This window comes from Lygodium microphyllum, chromosome 1 (assembly GCF_053477565.2).
Source record: "Lygodium microphyllum isolate KBCC chromosome 1, Lygodium_microphyllum_v1.1.10, whole genome shotgun sequence".
Lineage (NCBI taxonomy): Eukaryota > Viridiplantae > Streptophyta > Polypodiopsida > Schizaeales > Lygodiaceae > Lygodium > Lygodium microphyllum.
In genome coordinates this window covers 41,762,036-41,778,436 of record NC_141135.1, presented here as the reverse complement: position 1 = coordinate 41,778,436, position 16,401 = coordinate 41,762,036, and positions in this window count along the sequence as shown.

Sequence of the window (16,401 nt, the reverse complement as noted above, 5' to 3'; positions counted from 1 at the left end):
TTTGATTGACGCCTCATTTTTTGGGGATTTTTGTGCCTCTTGGATGCTCAATCATGTAGAGAGAGAGAGAGGGAGATCCCTGAACTATGCAGAGAGGGCAAGATTTTGATGGTAACCATGTGTAATATGATAAAGGGAATAAAATTCTGATTTTTAGTCTTTCTCTATTCTCCTTCATCTCTCCTCTTGTGGGTTGTTCATATGCATCAATGAAAAAGAGAAAGGGGAGGAGGTGATGACGATTTTGAAGCAAACGATGCTGATGGAGTGGTAGAGGATGTAGATTGGGTCTGGAGAGCACGTCAACGGCAAGAGGGAAGCATCAGGGGCCTCTCAATCTTGGAATACGCACCTTGAACACATAGGTTTCTATGAGTATCTAGTCTTTTTCTTTGTTTGATAAAAGATAATTGAAGGAAATGATTGATGATGATTGATCTTGGTTGTGTATGCTGAATTATTTCTTAAATAAAAGAAAAAACCATAAATTTTGATGACATAATAATTTTTTCTCAAAACACGTAAAACCCGCATAGTGCAATTTTTGAAGAAATCATGAAAATTGGGGGTTTTAGTAAGTGTTTTGAGTTCCCATGGAGTAAAAATGAATCTAAAAGTGAGGTTGAGTGCTTTTGATCACTGGGAGCTCAAAGTCTGAATTTTCATCATTTTTTACTAAAATAAATAGAAAAAATTAGCAAAAAATAGAAAATTTTAGGTTTTTTGCGACAAACAATTGAGGAAAAATATAATTCATGTCTGTGAATGTGTGGAAAGGTTGAGGCGTGAGGTATAGCCTTAGATCATCCTTGTTTTTTGTGTTTTAGTGTGTTTTATTGCTTTATACACTAAAAATGACAAAAAACAAAACCCTACACCTATGCAACGATGTGACACATAAGTGGTAGGGAGAAAAGAAGGGTTGTGGAAGTGTTTAAGTGCTGAAAATGAAGTAAAGTCTGATCTTTTGGTTGCGCACGTCATAAAGAACGATAATGATTAAAGTTTAAGGAGACTAATAGCACGAGGAAACTTGGTGCTAGTCTCTTACAATGCAACAACAATGAATAGATTGGAAATCATTGAAGGGTTCATTTTTACACTCCACTTTGTTGAATTGTTTTAAAATAAAATGCTTGTGCACAATAGGCATCCACATTTGCATTTCGCATGGCACATGGTATAAAATCCTGGATGCATAGTATGCCAAGCATTGACCAACACTGAGAGTGTGAGGAGGTCCTAAGGCTGTAGGATAAACGAGTGGTTCTTTAGGATACATTCAGTGAGGAAATATCAACTCCTGGATCGTTTGATAAATCAAAGAGAGGACTATGTATCGTGTGTCTCTATGTTGAGGCAGCGCATCTTGGGGCCAATCCCCGAGATGTAGGAGAGCTGCAGTGAGGTCGCGGTGTTTCAACCGAGAGGTTGCCTCCTATGTATGTGATACGAGGTGTTATACCTATATGTTATGGAATCTCCCTCTGAGGAGTAACGGAAGGTAAATGTTGGACTGTGTCCTATTACAAATGCAAGATCGATATTAGAGTTTAGTGTAGTGTGAGCCTTAGACCCTCTTGACCGCGAGGCCGTGCGGGGTGTCTTGTGTACTTAGAGGTCTGGCTAGTGCTAGAGAGCTAGTGTTTGGCCCATTTTAGGTCGCGACAATTGCTAACAATGTGCCTCAAGTACTCCATTGATGTCTATGTGAAGAGACACTTACTTTTCTTAGCAAATATCTTATGCTCTCTTAAGATATCAAAAACCCTTCTAACATGTGCTAAGTGCTCCTCTTATGATTTGCTATAAATGAGAATATCATCAAAGAAAACGAGCACAAACTTGAACAATAAGGGGTGTAGGATTTTATTCATGATTCTCTAAAATGTGGGATGGGTATTAATCAATCCAAAAAGCATCACCAAAAAATGATAAAGTCCATGATTAGACTTGAAAGATGTTTTGATCTCATCACCCTCCCTCATGAGTATCTGATGGTAGCCAGAGTGTATATCAATCTTAGTGAAGAACCATGCCCCTTTTAATTCATCCAATAAGTCATCAATCCATGGGATGGGATATCGGTCCTTAATTGTGATATTGTTCAAATCCATGTAGTCAATGCACATGCAAAAAGAGCCATCTTTCTTCTTGACTAACAAGACTGGAGATGCATAAGGGGCGTAACTGGGTTCAATAAACCTCATTTTAAGTAATTCTTTGACTTGTTTTGTAACTTCTTCACATTTACACTTGGAGAGTCTATAAGGTGGCTTGTTCTCACTAGCTTGGAATGGGGCTCTAATCTTCTTCTTTGTGTTCTCCTTTGTTGTGATACTTGAGGCAAATGAACATGCAACACATCAACGGCTCTATCTACCCAAGAATCCTCTCAAATCCTCCTACTCTATTGGATGGTAAGTGATTCTCTACTCCTCTGGCATCGCCTTCTTGTTTGCCTGTGGATCGCCTCAGAAAGGACTTCGTCAGGTCATGGGGAGAGAGCTTCTTGGAAACTCAAGCTAGGGGCTCATCCAGAAAGGGGATCATCCCATCGAGAATAAAGCTTCGGTGAGTATGAGGTAAGCACACCAAGGAGAATTGTATTCCAAGAGAGTGCATGGAAGCTACAAGCCAACCTCCCTATTGCAGTCACATCATCACAACTTGGATTCTTAGTCATACCTAAGTGCTCCCAACTGCCCCCTTCCAAGCATTCAGATGGCTTCCTTTCCACGAGTATTTCCGGGTGTTCTCCTCCAAAGGGGACTAGAAAAGCTTTTTGACATGTTGCAAGGCTGCATTGCTTACTCCATTTCGCCTCCAAATTTTGAAAAGTCTTCAATGTTGCATGTCTTCTTCTCAAAAATGTCCACTAGTCACTCTAGTACCATGTCTGTACCTATGTAGCCGATGTTATTGGATTTGTGTGACTAAAAAGGAAGACCTTAAATGAAATGTGGCTAACTAGATCAAGAATCTGAGTAGCTCTAATACCACTTGTCACAGAGAGGACTGGAGAGAGAGAAAGAGGAGAGAGAATACTAAAAAGAGAAAGAAAGAGTGATGAGGAGAGAGAAAAACTAGAAAAGGAGAAAGAAAGACTGAAAGAGAGAGATGGCAACCATGAAAGCTAAGAAAGAGAGAAGATGAAGGAGACTTGTATTATGTCAAAACTGGCTACAAAATGATTGGTACCTTCACCTTTTATACCTACCCCTATATACCTTATTTCCCATCTCTTACAATCACATCACCATTACATTTTACAACTTATAGCATTTGCTAGTAGCATTACCCTTACACCATACCTTGCACCCTCATAGCTTGAGAACACACACCTTCAAAAAACATATCTTTACCACTCCCTTGCATCCCTAAATATTTACACTACATTTTCCAAATGATAATGTCGTTCCACTTGCATTGTTACTTTAGCAAATAATAATATTGGAAGGCTTTTCTTTGGTATGCATCATTCGTTATACCACACACTTCACACCATGCATATCCCTTATACCTTGCGTCATAAATTGATACCTTATGGTAACATCTAGGCTTGCACCTCAATACCTTACAAAACTATTTACATATCAGCTCATCCCTTACACATGCATACACCATCCCTTACCCACATATATTTAGAAGAGACTTTTAGACTTTACAACTTCCTTTACATATTATAGAATCATGCTTATATTTGTGATCGTGGTGAGTTCTATCATGTGGAGAGTTTGGAGCATTGTCCCATATAAGAGAAAAGATTACATGTTTGCATTGCAAATGTGATGTTTCATTTATGATGTGGTAAATAATCATGGCATTGGATCGGAAGTAAACAAGGAAAGTATACAGATTATGATTGCTAAACAAGAAAAGTATATAAATTGTGATTGCTAGACATATCTTTGAAAGAGAGACTAACAAGATAAATATCATTGAGAGCTTCTTCCTTGAATACTTTGAAAACATGTCATTTAGATTGCAAAAGGAGTATGGAAGAACCAAGAACAATATTAACACCATTGAGAGCTTTCTTTTATTACTTTGAAAATATCCATACACAAGGACTATAGTGTATATTAGGCCAAGTTGTATATTAACCCAAGTTGAAAATATCTTTCAAAAAGTAACCCAAGTTGTATATTAACTATTAAACAAGGTCAACATTATACAGATCTTGTATTTGATACTTATTATCCACAATATATACCTTGCATTAATGAGAGCATACATTTAATACTTTGAAAACATTCATACAGGTTTATTGTGCAACCATACTGTAAAAGAAAATGAGAGTTGTTTATAATGCTTTATGCAACTAATTATATAAAGCAATGCATCATTGCACTTCTTTATCACTTCCTAAAATGCCCTCATCACAACCTGATGACCTCTCTCCACTTGCACTTGCTATGGCTGCATCTAACTTGCCTTGCATTTTCACTCCTTTCTTCTATTCAATACAAGTAAAAGGTTTGGGATCATCATTAATTGGTCCACACTTCTCCTTGGAACATAACCACTCTTAATGAAGGGTCTTTCTCTTCTCAATGTATTGCCAAACCCATCCTCGCATAGGTTTGGACTCTTGTATCATCCCCTTCATTTAAAGACTATGTTAGCATTTAATTCCATAAAGAAGGATAACTAAAAGTATGAGTCTTACATACCTATATTAGCATGAATTTGCATGTATAATGTATCCAAACCTTGCATGGAGGGAGCACGTTCTTCACCCACGATAGTCACTTGGTTAATATTAGTCACATCAATATCCTCTATAATATGTATATCAAGTGAGTTGACATGTGATCTAATCTCCTTCGAGGGTAGAGCTTGTCCTGTATCCCCAAAATAAGAAGTAACTTAAAATGTAGATATTAGGAAATGACTAGACAATTTCTAAATCAACAGTGTCATGACATGTTGAATGTGTACTTTGGTGCTCTTGAAGTTGTGTACCATATGTTGAGACTTCGAGCTCAACTGCTAATATGTATGTGTGTGTGGCCAACATTACCTACAGATGTGTCCAGTTGTACTCATGTGTGGGACATTAAATAAGTCGGTGTTGACCTAACCACAATTAGTCATGGTTAGTGGTAACCTAGTTGTACTATCTCTTTCATGTTAGTAGAGATTGAATAATGAAGATGAATGAGATGAGCTGACTACTCACTCTTTGGCTCCACTCTGTCTCTCTTATATTGGAACATGGTATCAAAGCCAACATGAATGGGCTCTCTAGGGCATGGCATTGAAGGAGTCTAGATCTACAGCTTGAAGATAAGAGTCTCTGCTGAAGAAGAAAGGCTGTCGTTGTTCCTCTCAAGGTATGCATCAGGGTTTATGCTTTGTGCTTGTGTAAGAGCTTGTTGTGGCTTGTTTGGGAGCTTCATAAGGCTTCATTGAGCACCTATGATGAGTGGCCATTTGACATCAAACACATCATATCTGAAAAATGTTATCAAAGAAGACTATGCATGCATCCCCTTTTTTTGCAAAAGCCATATCTTGCTACAGAAATGGATTTTGGAGAAACGGGCCACTATTCTTGACCATTTCAATGTGATCTACAACTTTGCATAAGAAAGCTTTTTCAAATTCTTCATAGATCTTGAGATATTTAGCACAGACCTATGCAGATTGGCTGTTTTCTGCAATAAACAGCAAGTGGTTCCAAGGTATTGGTGGCTTTCATCCTAACAATGTATATGCCCTTATTCTCATGCATTTGAGCATGGTTCTGGAGTGTCAAATGCTCAACTTGGAAGGTTTTAACATGCTGAAAATCTTTCCCGAACTGTGGATAGCAAGCATCTATTACTTCTTGAAGCAATTTATGACATTGGATAGTATCTATGGACCCTACTTATGGGCATGTGTATATTGGATGTTGTATGAATTGAAAAGAGCATCAAATGCCGACTTTTGGAGCTAAAAATCAACTGTATTGACATGATTATTGGTTGTACATGAACAGTACAGGAGTTATATGACATTGATTCTTGAAAACAGGGCATGTATGAATGTTGGTATGATCATGTCTTAGTCTCTACATGTGTTGGTATATGCATGCTATGATTTGAGAAGCTTTTGAGCTTGGATTGCCCTTGTTTTGGTTGTGTATTGGCTGATTGTTATTAGCAGCTAGAAAGATATTTAGTTGATTATTATTAGTAGCTAGAAAGATCTTTGGCATTTGTACTTCTTGTACATATACTATAGTGTCCCTGAAAGGTCATGTATGGACTCCTGCATGTAGTGGCAAATGTCTAGAATGTTTTGGGGCATGTTTGACACATAAATATCTTTATTTTGACTGAGAAAAGGCTGCTGGTCATTTACTAGTTTTGCTAGTTGCAGACTGTATATTTCTCTATTGTCAATAAGATTGAATGTACACAAGGTATGCAGCAACTACATGCTCTATGAACTGGTTGATGTACCTACATGATGTGTCACTTGATTGTGGATGTATCTGACATTTTTTTGGGCTGAAATATTGTGATTTCAGCAAGGATTTTGTTGCAAAAAACTATCATAAAAGTTGAAGGCTGAAATTGGTCAATAAGACATCTTGGTTTGCAGGGAGTTAGGCATTTTTAAAATTTTTCTACTACAATATGGCAAATGCTCAGGGCACTGATAACATCACCCAAATTGTTGGTAATAAGCTTGATAACAAGAACTTCACACTATGGAAGTTCAAGATGCAGAATTTTCTGATTGGTAGAGGATACTGGGATTTATGCACAGGGACTGAAGTTGAACCCAAATTACCTGAACGGAATCCAACATAGGATCAGCGAAGAGCTCACTGACAATGGTCAAAAAGAGCTAGCAAAGTACTACATTGGTTCTCTTTGTGCATTTTTGATTCAATAGTTATGCAAATTACCAGTTGTCATTCCTCGAAAGATGCTTGGGATACACTCATGAAAAATTGTGATAATGTCACGCATGTAAGGAAGATACAACTTAAGCAGTAATTTAATAATATGTCCAGAAATGGCAGGAGTATTCAAGCATACACGATGGAGATAAAGTCCATAGCCGACCAACTGGCTACTATTGGGTCTATGTTTCAGAGGATGATATGATTGCAATGACATTGAATGGGCTTGACAAGGAGTACAAGGCATTTTATACTTCTATTTTTGTAAGAGTAGAACCCCCTGATTGGGATGAACTGCTTGCATTACTGCTACATGAAGAAGCAAAGCTTGGTCTTAACGCATGTTCCAGTTCGTCTCAAGGCAAAGACATTGTTCTCTACTCTAGCCATCATGGCAGATGTGGCACAGGCTGTGGTTCTTTTCGATGTCGAGGAGACACTTGAAATACCTATGGACAACAACAGCAACATGCATAGAATACCTCGAATATGCATGGCTAATGAGGATCTGGCGGCTTTAGAGGTAGGGGGAGATCACCTAGAGGCAAAGGTGGTGGATCCTAGCAGTCAAATGAGCAGTCTAATAGGGACAAAGACAGTCATTATTGTGGCAGATATGGGCATATTGCCAAAAATTGTCATAAGAAGCAAGCAGACATGAAAACAAAAGGCAAACATCATGGAAATTATGCAACTTCCAATGGTGCTCAGAATGATCAGGGAGACAGGTTGTTTGCTATGCAGCATGTATCAAAGAATGTGCCTAAGCAAGGCAAAGATGAGAAATGGTACATAGATTCAGGGCCCTCTAATCATATGACACCCCACAGAGAATGGTTTGATGAGTTGGTTGCCGATTCTCATGGGTATGTATGCACTAGGGATGATACCCAGCATGATATTCCGCATACATGTGTGGCCCCATTGCTTATACCTCTGACGACAAGAAAAAGAGTCTACATGATGTGCTTCATGTACTATCGATCACTAAAAATCTTTTGTCAGTTGGAAAGATGGTAGAGCAGAATCTACAAGTCAGATTCAATAAGGATGGATGCTTTATCGAGGAATATAGTAATGGGTGCAAATTGATTGCTAAACACAGAAGGGAGATGGCAGAATGTTTATATTGGATGCATCTATTCCACAATTGAAGGCAGCCATGTTTGCCCATGATGATGGAGTTGTACGGGATGTTGAAATTTGGCATAAACATATTGGCCATGTAAATGTTCAAAAGCTAAAATCTATGCAGCAAAAAGAGGTTGTACTTGGGTTACCTAAGCTCAAATACAATGATCTTGGACATGTATGCTCTGCTTGTCAGTTCGGGAAACAAGTATGGTTTCCTTTTATGAGACATGTCAGGAACAATTCTCATCCATTGCAGTTAGTACACTCGAATGTATGGGGTCTGTCTCATAATGCTTCTTTTGGTGGTGCTCGATAGTATGTCTCTTTCATTGATGATTTCAATAGATACACATGTCTATACATTATGAAACACAAAGATGAGGTATTTATGACTTTAAAGACTTCAAAAAGTGTGTTGAAAATGAATTGGGATTTATATCTAATGTTTAAGATCAGATGGAGGCATAGAATATGTATCCGAAGAGTTTGACAGGTATCTTGCCAAATATGGTATAAAAAGACAGCTTTCTTGCAGTTATATACCACAATAGAATGGTGTAGCAAATAGGAAAACTTGTGTGCTTATGAAATCGACAAGGTCAATGCTTGATGAAAAGAGTTTGCCAAATGCTTATTGGACCAAACTAGTGGTTACTGTTGTTTATGTGCTGAATAGAATTCATGATGTAACTCCCTGTGAGAAGTTGTATGGGCACAAGCCTGACATTAGGCATTTTAAGGTGTTTGGCTGCATTTCTTACGTGCATGTTATTGATGAAAAGAGGAATAAATTGGATCCGAAAGCTGTCAAGAGTGTTTTTCTGGGTTATGCACAATACAAAAAGGCTTGCAAATGTTATGTGCCATCCACTCATGAGACCTTGATCAACAAAGATGTAGTTTTTGATGAGCTGGCTTCATGGTATGGTAATCCTACTACAGTGGTTTCTGATGGATCAACGACGAGTACTACTAATGCCGTTAATTCTTCTTCAGCGAGTACTTCTATAAGTGGTCATACATGTGATCTTTCATCTACAGTTAGTCCTTGGACAGGAGGACTATGTAATCATACTCCTACATCCACTAACATGGATATGTCAATGAGGGGGAGATTGGATAAAGGAAAGGAAAAGATGTTTGATGATGTGATTGGTCTGCTTACATTAGGATATGAGTTGCCTAGCAGTGACAGTTTGGACAGTGAGTTGGGAATACCTTCAGTTATGATGCCTGGTGTAAGGCATAGCATGTATGTGCCCTCTCATGGGAGGCAAACTCAGATGAACTACAAGAAGGTCTGAAAGAGTCAAAAAACCAATTGACAGGTTGACATATAGTGGATAATCAGCATGTCATTATGCTTACATGACTAGAGTAACGGGTTTCAAAGAACCTACGAAGTTTGATGATGCAATTGCAAATGAGAATTGGTGTGCTGCCATGGATGAAGAATATGCAGCACTGGCTGAAAATGAAACATGAGATTTGGTCAAGTTTCGTGAAGGCAAAGTACCCATTGGTTGCAAATGGGTCTACAAAGTAAAATTCAAGTCAAATGGTTCACTAGAATGGTATAAAGTCAGGCTGGTTGCAAAGGGATATGCACAGCAATACGGCTTGGATTATGAAGAGACTTTTAGTCCAATTGCCAAGATGGCAATAGTGAAAACGATCATTGCATTAGCAGTGTCTAAGGGCTAGAAATTATGACAAATGGATGTTAAAAATGATATTTTGAATGGTGAATTGCTTGAAGAAGTGTATATGGAGCAGCGTGAAGGCTATGTTCATTCTAATTTTCTGACATATGTGTGTAAGCTAAAAAAAGCTTTATATGGGCTGAAACAGGCACCGAGAGCATGGAATGCTTGGATAAGTTGTTATTTATAGCAGCATGGAATTTAGATAGCTTGAGCAGATCATAGTCTATTCATGAAGAGGACAAATCATGGTTATGTTTTTCTAATGGTTTATGTAGATTATCTTATCATCATTGGAGATTATGATCAAGGATTGCTGAAATTAAATCATTGCTATAGGTTGAATTTAAAGTTAAAGATCTTGGAGAGCTGAAGTATTTTCTTGGGATTGAAGTTATACCTACACTGCAGGGTATATGACTATTGCAAAAACAGTATGCTCATGATATGTTGCAAAAGTATGGCATGACAAAGTGTAAAGCTTATCTTGGAACACCATATAGCTCCATGGACCTTTCCTCAACGGTCTACATTTCTATTCCAATTAGCATAAGGACCTTGATTTAATGTTTACGCATATTTCCTATTTGTGACCAAAGTTTGTGGGAACATCAGGCCTCTCATTTTTTCCCTTGATAAAATCAACAATGCAATCCATGGGAATATAAGCTATACTCATGAGCTCAAGGTATCCACTAACTTCTCTCATTGCAAGGATGAAACATAGATGGGCCCTTGTGGTGGCAATTGTACTTTCATGGATGGTTGTGTTTAAAAACAAAAGGGTGTTTCATTTTAAAAAATGATTTTATGGTATTTTTTCAACCAAAGGATGTAAAACTTTAGCTTTTGTTGAATAATCTTAGTATTTAGAAATTGAATTGCTAAAATGAGCATTATTCGTAAAAAATTTGTAAGGTTGTACTTGGCATGCATTGTGTAGATCGACTTATAATAATTAATCAAATAATAAAAAATTCAAAATGAGCAATGATGCATGGCTCACCTTTATACTCAAACTAGATGGTTCACAACGTGTAGACATAATGAAAATATTGAATGTATTTCATAAGAAGTTTATACTCTCATAGGTAAGAAAATACAAGAGCCATGCCCAATGATATTTTGGCTATGGACCAATGACTGTCTTTACAAGTAGCTTGGTCCCAATACACCAATTCAATAGGAGATAATGAAAAAAAAAAAGAGATGTCCATTGAGCTAAATGAACACAACTCTAAGGAACTATAGAGAAACTATGGTAGCAACAAATGTCTTGAGCAAATGCACTCTGCAAAAACACAAAAGCAAAACTAATATAGTGTACTAAAATCAATACAAATGTGTTGAGTGAGTACATATTAGTGATGGTACTATATTTATCTTCACATCTAGCTCAGTGCTAGTGATGGTACTATTTTTAGAACTCTATTTCTGGGTAAAGACATTTTACCTATCTTAGCATTACTAGTTACACAATGTTCCTCTAACAACTCTTCTTCTTTTATAAAACTTTTATGAAGTCAATAAAATAGTCCTTCTAGCATAAATAAGAATTTAAAAAAAGGCAAAGAGATAATCTATCTTACAAACCATTTGTAACAAATTAAAGACAAGAGATATAATATATTTGGAAGGATGGAGGTGTTGAGCTAGGACATCTACACTTTTGAGAAGAAAATACACACTTATTGTTCAATATTCATGCCAAACACTAGCTTAGAGGGAGTTTCATTCGACCTTTAGGATCACCATATATGTTGTTATTTGAGATCACAAAGATCTCCTACTTTTTGTTATGGCAAGCTTTGCATTAGTTAGTGTCACTATCATGTAAAACTAGGCCTTGTCCTTTGGCATATGCTAGATCTTGAATCTATAATTGTGCATTGTTCCAAAACCCACTATTATTTCCCCATGTTGTTCCTCTTTAGCCTGGCCAATCTTGCAGTTGGTGTACTCCTAACTCTCTCATAGTGATTCCACCAAAGCATGATAAAAAACAATACCACCGATTGGCTAGGAAGAAGGTGTTGAGCCAGCAGAAGCATAACTGCACTTCCAACTCCAATGCATGCAAGGCATTGCACTTCTTGCAACTCACCTCTGGACCTCCCCTCGACCTTTGTTTTGAATGTTTGAGCTCATTAGTGTGGGTAGGAGGCAAGTTTGCAGGGGTGGATTAGTAAGAATGGGTAGATTAGTGCAGGCAAGAAGCAAGTTTGCAGGGGTACACTATAGTAGTAATGAAGTGGGAGAAGCCAATCTAAGAAGCCCAATGTGAGGGGAATGGGCTATGAGAGTGAGAGAGAGAGAGATATGAAACACTCGAGTGAGAGGGTAGACATTCGGTTACAATGGAAATGGCCCCACACCATGATAATGACAATTTTGGTTAGCAGCTCATCAAAGTGACAGGACCCATCACGTGTGGCAAGGGTCAATCAAGGGCCCCATCACCATGTAGGTGAGGTGATGGGGCTTGACATATAGCCTAACCCAAGTTAAAAGAGAGGGACCCCTAACGAATTAGGGGTAGTAACGAATGAACCGATGGACAAAGGGTGGCAGTAGTTGCTAGGGCTTCATGTAAATACATGTATATGCATGTGCACCTATGTATGGGGATAGATAAATGGAGATGGGTCATGCATGATGGAGGGATTACATGGAGCGACACGGACATCTAGACGAGCAGCATCAAATGGGGAAGTCAAATGTCATTCTTACTTTTGCTTATACACTCAAATTACAATAGGTATTATGAACAAGAGAGGGAGGGGGGGATTGAGAGAAAGAGGGAGAGAGAAGAGAACTCCATCTTTCTACACACAAATGCTAAGATCATCATGGCACATGATCGTCAATAATAGTCTTTGCTGCACATCTAATTGGCGATTACTCAAGCCTTGCTTACACCATTAGATGATCAACATTGCCATAAGAAGTCTAGTGCATGGCCACACTCTCCACTAGTATTTGATATGACTCGCAGCTACATTATTATATACACATATGTGCAACCAAGAAATGTGTACTCATAACTCATGGCAAGATTAATGTAGATTAGTTAAGCATTGGTCATTAATGGCAAATTATTGTGTCCTAGTCGATCATAGGCCACATTGCACATCATCGCGATATCCCAACCTAAAGCAGCTCTGTGAACATCGAAATGGTCTGCGCTCCTAAGGCACAGCGTTTCGACGCTCATAGAGCTGCCTTAGGCTAGGGGCCCCTCACCCACCTTAATAGCCAAAAAATAAGCAATCTTGATCGTCTTCATCATTGTGATCTTGATGAAGAATACCTTGAGATTATTCCCAATTACATCAAGCTATTAATTATTATGAATCCACTTTTTTTTAAAGTGTGTAACCCTTTGGTACTCAAGCTTTAACCCTTTTAACATGAGTTCTACGTTGTATGGAAGTTACTACTTATATCTATACTATTATATTATTTTGTTTGTAGATTCGTGGAGCCTCGAACCTCCATAGGGCTTCTTGAACCTACCTCTCTTTTTTAAATTAAAACCCTCTCTCTTTCACATGTGATCTCTCCCTTTTTCTTCCCCTTCCCTTTTCTAATTAAAAGCCCTTCCTTCCCCCCCTTTTCTCATGTGTAGGGCTTAAGCTCTCTCTCTCTCTCTCTCTCTCTCTCTCTCTCTCTCTCTCTCTCTCTCTCTCTCTCTCTCTCTCTCTCTCTCTCTCTCTCTCTCTCTCTCTCTCTCTCTCTCTCTCTCTCTCTCTCTCTCTCTCTCTCTCTCTCTCTCGTGTAATCACTCCCTTTCTCCTCCTCATCCCTTTTTTAATGAAATTCCTCCCCCCTCTCTTTCTCCTCATGTGTAAGCCCTAAGCTTCTCTCTCTCTCTCTCTCTCTCTCTCTCTCTCTCTCTCTCTCTCTCTCTCTCTCTCTCTCTCTCTCTCTCTCTCTCTCTCTCTCTCTCTCTCTCTCATAATCTCTCCCTTTCTCCTCCTTATCCCTTTTTTAATGAAATTCCTTTCCCCCCTCTCTTTCTCCTCATGTGTAAGCCCTAAGCTTCTCTCTCTCTCTCTCTCTCTCTCTCTCTCTCTCTCTCTCTCTCTCTCTCTCTCTCTCTCTCAATTAGATTAAACTTTTTAATTGAAACTTTTGTTTTAATTAAATAATTTTTACATTTAATTTAATTTTTGGATAGTTTTTTACACAATTTGAGAGAGAGAGAGAGAGAGAATTATAGAGAGGAAAAGAGATGAGAAAAACAAAGGAAAAAAGAGGAGAGGGAGAGAGAAGAGGGGGAGAGAGAGAGAAGAAGAAGAAGAAAGAGGAAAAGAGGGAGAGAGGGAGAGAAAAGAGGAAAGAAAAAGAAAGAGGAAAAGAGGGAGAGAGGGAGAGAAAAGAGGAAAGAAAACACATTTTTAATTAAATATTTTTCGATATAGTTTTTGACTTAGAGAGAGAAAATAGGGGAAGAGAGGAAATAGAAAAATAGAGAGAAGAAAAAATAAAAAGAGAGCGAGAGAAAAAAAACTTGAAAAAAAAAGAGAGCAAAAGAAAAATGAGGAGAGAGAGAGAGAGAGAACAAAAAATTGAGAGAAAAATACAGTGAGAAGAAAAGAAAGAAGAGGAGAGAGGGGGAAGACACAAAGAGAGAGAGAGAGAGAGAGAGAAAAAAAAGGAAATTTTTTAAAAGAGAGAAGAAAAAAATGGAAAAGGGGGGAGAGAGAAAAGGAAAAGAGAGGAGACAGAGAGAGAGAGAAGAGGAAAAAAAAAAGATAATATGAATATAGAGAGAGGAAAGATAATATTAGAGAGAGAGAAGATTTTAAAAATGAAAAAAGAAGAGAGTGAGTGAGAGAAGAAAAAGAGAGGAGAGTGAGTGAGAGAGAAGAAAATTGGGGAGAGAAGAAAAGAAGAGAGAATAAGAAGAAAGAGAAAAAGAGGAAAGATAATAATATTTTTAATCAAACCGTTTTATATAATTTTTGACTTAGAGAGAGATAAAGAGGAAATATATAATTTGAGAGAGAGAGAGGAAATAGGGGGAGAGAAAGGGAAGAGAGAAAAGAGAGAGAGAGAGAGAGACTTGAAAGAGAGGAAAAAAATGAGGAGAGAGAGAGAGAGAATATAAAATTTAAGAGAGAGAGAGAGACAGACAGAGAGGGAAAAAAGTAAGGAGAGAGAGAGATAGAGAGATAGAGAAAAGAAAAGCGGGAAGAGAAGAAAAAGAGAGAGAGAGAGAGAGAGAGAGAGAAGAAGAAGAATAAGAAGAAAAGAGAATTATGGAGAGAGAAAATATAAATTTAAAAGAAAGAGAGAAAATAAATTTAAAGAGAGTGAAGAGAGAGAGAGAGAGAGAGAGAGAATAAGAAAAAAAGGAAAAAAGAGGAGAGGGAGAGAGAAGGAAAAGAGAGGAGAGAGGGGGGAGACTGAGAGGAAATATATAATTAGAGAGAGAGAGAGAGAGAGAGAGAGAGAGAGAGAGAGAGGAAATAGGGGGAGAGAAAGGGGAAGACAGGAAAGAGAAAAATAGAGAGAGAATAAGTGAAAAGAGAGAAAAGAAAAAAATGTAAAGAGAGAATGAAGAGAGAGAGAGAGAGAGAGAATTTTAAAAAAAGGAAAAAAGAGGAGAGGGAGAGAAGAAAAAGAGAGGAGAGAGGAGGAGAGAAGGAAAGGGGAGAGAGAGAGAGAGAAGAAAAAGAAGAAAGAAGAAAAGAAGAAAAGAGATTGGGAAAAAGAGAAAAGAGGAAAGTCTTTTTTAAATTTAAATATTTTTTGAGAGAGGGGAAGGGAGAGAGAGAGAGAAAGAAACAAACAAACAAGGGGGAAGAGAGAGAAATTTTAAATTTTAAAAGAGAGAGAGGGAGAGAAGAAAAAAAGGAAAAAGAGGAGAAAGGGGAGAAAAGGGGGAGGGGAGGAGAGAGAGAGAAGAAGAGAGAGAATATGAACATAAAGAGAGAATTATGTATAAGGGAAAGATAAAATATGCATACTTTAAGAGAGACTAAGGGGGAGAAAGGAAGAGAAAGAAGAAGGGGAGAGAGAGAGAGAGAGAGAACATGGAGAGAGAATTATAGAGAGAGGAAAGATAAAATTTAAAAGAGAGAGAGAAATAAGAAAAATAGAGGGGAGGGAGAGAGAGAAGGAAAAGAGAGAAGAAAGGGAGGGAGAGAGAGAGAGAGAGAGAGAGAGAGGAGAATTTGATTGTTAAGTGAAGTTGTCGTGCGGCAACTTCACTTTCCCTAGCTTTCCGTGCACTGATGCACATGCGAAATGCTAGTTGTCTTGTTAAGGCACTCACACGTATGTAAATTTTTCCCTCAAGTATAGATCTTGGTTTATCTTGAGCCTCAAGCCAAGGATTTGATTCTTGCATAACATTCAAGTGTTTCTTAAACAAAACCAACCTTCCTTGAGCTATATTCTTATAAATTCTCTAAAAACCATAATAGTTCCTATTCTATCCTTCCTTGAGCCCAAAGCCTTGGTGGATTCATCTTTCACATTTTGTGTGTACCCCTTTCTAGAGTATAGCACTCCTTCCTTGTCATGCGATTGTTATTAGATGTTGCTCTTTCCAATTTGTACCATTCTTCCACAACCTTGAGCCTAGCCTAATAATAACTTGAGCCAAACAACTTGTGACAATCCACATCAACTAAATGCCTAGGCCCAATG